The sequence below is a fragment of the Octodon degus genome, unplaced genomic scaffold, assembly GCF_000260255.1.
Source record: "Octodon degus isolate 3935 unplaced genomic scaffold, OctDeg1.0 scaffold00327, whole genome shotgun sequence".
In the NCBI taxonomy this organism is placed as follows: Eukaryota; Metazoa; Chordata; class Mammalia; order Rodentia; family Octodontidae; genus Octodon; species Octodon degus.
Genome location: NW_004524903.1, coordinates 1,386,216 through 1,390,616, shown reverse-complemented (window position 1 = coordinate 1,390,616; position 4,401 = coordinate 1,386,216).

Below are 4,401 nucleotides of genomic sequence, written 5' to 3'. Positions count from 1 at the left end.
TCTATCTATATCTATGTCTATACCTATATTTATACCTACATCTATATCTCTATATCTACATCTACATCTGTATCTGTAACTATATATCTATAAATATTACATATAGCTTAGCAGAAATTATAAGATGTGCATAAACTTTAGTTTTTATTACATTAAATGAGAAGTATTAATATATGGTATAAAGTTCATTCCTCCCACACTGTACAACTTAGAAATGAATTTTGCAACAAAATCTTAAATTCCTCATTTAGTTCTACAATTCACTGTAAATGAATTACACTTAGTATTAATTTTACATTGTGTTCTTTATAAGCAATATTAGTTACCATTAAATAATTTCCTTGGAAAAAAATACTTTATACTCAGTAAGGTTCATGTCTTTAAATCCACTGGAATTGTTTGCCATTTAAATTTCAATTTTGATATTGACCCCTCAGAACATAGATAAATTTGTGGAGTATCACATGAAAATGCTACTTTATTTTACTTTACTTTGAAATGTTATGGAGGGGCTTCTATGCTCTATTTATCAAAGTATTAATCATCAAACAAATTCAATAATTTATATTGAGCCAAATATGAATACATTGGAATAAGAATTTAAACTGAGATTATTTAGTTGTTCATGCTAAAGTTCTTTTTCAGTAATATTTCTTTCCCCAAATATATTATAATTTACATTGCTGAAATCTATTACATAAAACTTATTCATGCAAATCTGGTTATTTACTAACAATAAAATTAAGTTCATTAATAAGTAATAATAATGAAAATGTCCACTTGAAGACAGCATCTCAAATGATTAGAACTTAATTTCCTATTTGAGAAAAAATATATAATCTTTCTACATACTCAAAATATATACTCAAGTTTTAAAAGAAATAAACAACAAATCTATAACTTACATATTGTCAAATGTTGCTGTGAAACTAAATCACACCTAATATTGAATTTTAGAATGATAAAATAAAACTATCAACTAAAAGGACTGCTGATACTATAGGTTGCCTCACACTTCATATATTGTTACTTTGAATTTATAATAACTGTATCAGCATAGATTCTTATGAAGGTCTGTAAATAATTTCCTTAAGAATATCTTTTCTGTCTCTGAAGAGCAAGGCAGGCAACTGGCATGGAAGTGCTCTGAACACTGGGCAACCACATTGGCTGGAGGACTCCAGGTGCCTGACCTATCCCTTTATCAAACTGAAGCACCTATAATCTGACAACTGACCTGGTCAGAGGAACACAGGGTAAGTTCTCTGTAACAAGATGAAAAATTTTGCACACAAACTTCCAATTCTTGATTTGTTCTATTATACAACTATACAAGTACAAAAAGTAGCTACCAAACTTTGTCAATTTCTAAATTTTGCTTGATGTTATCATTATTGTTAATTGTACTACTGTAGCTCAGGTATCACAACTATTTTAACCACTTGTTCTCCCTTGGGTACCAATATTGGGAAGTGCTGGGATAATAACATCACCACAACCCTATATCTACAAATGAATACAGTGCCAAGTGGAAATCAACATCCCGCTCTCAGTTAATTGGGAAGGAAAGATCTTGGGACAGACACAAACCAAGAATCTCCAAAACACAAAAGTAATCCCTGAAGAACAGACATGTAGTAATCAAGATCCCAGAAATGTAGCACAAGAACATATTAAAAGCTATTAGAAAAAAGAAATAGATCACATACAGAGAAAAGCCCATCAGAATCATAGCAGATTTCTCAGCACCAACCATCAAGTCAAGAAGAGCTTGAAGTGAAGTATTTCAAGCTCTGAAAGAAAAGAATTTGGATCCCAGATTGATATACCCTGAAAAGCTATCTTTCAAAATTAATGGAGAAGGAAAATACTTCCATAATGAAGAGCAAATAAAGAAATTTATGACCACCAAACTGACCCTACAAAGTACTCTGAAATATATGCTAAGAGCAGACCAAATAGCTCAGTGGATTAAAGAGCCTCCAAGCAGGCACAGGGGCAGGGGCTTCTATCCCCAGGCCTGCCGCACTGGCCATGGGGATGCTGAGATAGCAATTGAGACTGGGGTTGGTAGCACACGCCTGCAATCCCAGTCTTGGGAGACTGTAAACAGGCAGATCACTCCAAGTCCAATCTAGTGGTGAGTCCCTGAACACCCTAAAGACCCTTCCCACAAAAAAAAAAAAAAAAAAAAAGAAAAAAAGAAAAATGACTACAGTTCTTAGAACAACATCAGAAAGAAACCACTAAACAGGCCAAGCAATTAAACACATGAAAAAAGTAGGGAACCAAAAGAAGGAAAATAACATGACAAAGATAAGCACATAGATATTAGTTATAACCATCAATGTAAATGGCCTCAGTTCACCAATTAAAAGAAACAGACTGGCAGAGTAGATAAAGAAACAAAATCCAACAGTGTGATATACACAGTAAACACATTTAACTTAAAGGGAAATTCATAGGCTGAAAGACAAAGAATGGAAAACAGCTCTGTGTACCAAGAACTCAGAGAAAAGCAGGGGTAGCTATTCTGGTGGTAGACAATGTGCACTTCGAACCAAAAATGATCAAGGGAAATAAAGAATGTCACTACACATTTGTTAGGGGAAAACTTCAACAGAAAGAGATAATAATCATAAATCTGTATGTAATAAATGTGGGAGAACTCAAGTATATATGTCAAATTTTAAAGGACATTAAAGAAACAATAACATAATCTTAATGGGGACCTTAATGCCCATTGTCTCAAAGAGATAAATAAACTAGTTTAAAAAAATACCAAAGAGGGAGCAGAAAGGAACCAAGCCTTTGGATAAATGGACTAAGTAGACATTTACAGATTGTTCCACCCCAAAACGTCTGAATACATATTCTTTTCAGATGCACATCAGACATTCTCTAAAATAGACACACACTAGTTCATAGAACACCCATAAGTAAATGCAAGGGAATTGAAATTGCCCCATGCATATTATTAGACCATAATGCAAAGAAAGTGGAAAATTAACAACAAAAAAACAGCAAAAACTCAACAAACACTTGGAAATTAAATAACACACTCCTGAACAACCAATGGGTTACAGATTAAATTAAAGATATGATCATAATACCATTACTACACCTCACAGATGTGAAGAAAACAGTCCTAAAAATCAGCAGAAACCAGAACAGACCTTGAATGCCAAAGGCAATCCTGGCCAACAAAGCAAGGCAGGAGACATCACCATACTGGACTTAAAATTATAGTACAAACTGCTGTGATACAATCAGCATAGTACTGCTGAAGAAAAGGAGAAACAAAACTACAGACTTGATGATCAATGGCACAGATGAAAAGATGCAGACACAACAACAAACACATTTGTCACCTTATTTTTGACAAACCAGCCAGCCAAACACATTTTCTATAAGAAATGGTGTTGGAAAAACTGGCTTTCTACATGCTGAAAACCAAAGCTAGATCTGTGTCTATCACCATGAACTAAATGAGAGTCAAAATGGCTTAAAGATCTAATCATTAAAACAAAAGTACTAAATCTACTGGTAGAGATAGTAGCTAAATTTCTTGATGACTTAGGAGTAGGCAGAGAGTTCATGGAGAAACCAAACTGCATGGAAAATACTAAAAAGAATCAAGAACTGGAATCTCGCCCTGTTGAAATGTTTTTGCAGATGAAAAGGTATTACCAAAAAGTGAAAAGAAAAATTCACCAATTGGGAAAAAAATCTTACGCAACAGTCACTGAGACAAACAACTTCTCGACTTCTATCTAGAACATGCAAAGAATTAAAAACAAAAAAACCTGGCCCACAAAATTCAAAGACCAAATCCAAAAATGGGCTTCTGAGATGAATACATACTTCTCAGAGGAAGAAATACAAATGGCTAATAGATACATGAAAAAAAAAAATGTTCAACCTTTTGGTCATTTGAGAAATGTAAATGAAAATGCTGAGATTCTATCTGATCCCAAAAAGAATGTCTGCCATAAAGAAATCAACTAATAATAATTTAGAGGCTATGGGTATGTGAAAGCTCCTGCACTGTTGGGAGTGAATGTTACACTAATACAACTTCTGTGGAAATCAGTGTGGACATCACTCTAAAAACTAGGATTTGAAGTCCCATTTGACCTAGCTACGACCCATTTAGATATTTTTTCAGAAGAACTGAAAACATCAAACTATTGTGATATATGTGTGCCCATGTTTATAGCAGCACAATTTGTCATAGCTAAATCTTGGAAATTGCTGTCATCTGAGGAGTGGATAGAAAAAGTGATATTTTTATACAGTGGAGTATTATTTAGGTATTATAAATATAAACTTGAGGCTTTCATAGATAAATGGATAAAACTAGAGACTATCTTCATAAGTGAAATAAATCAGACCCACATG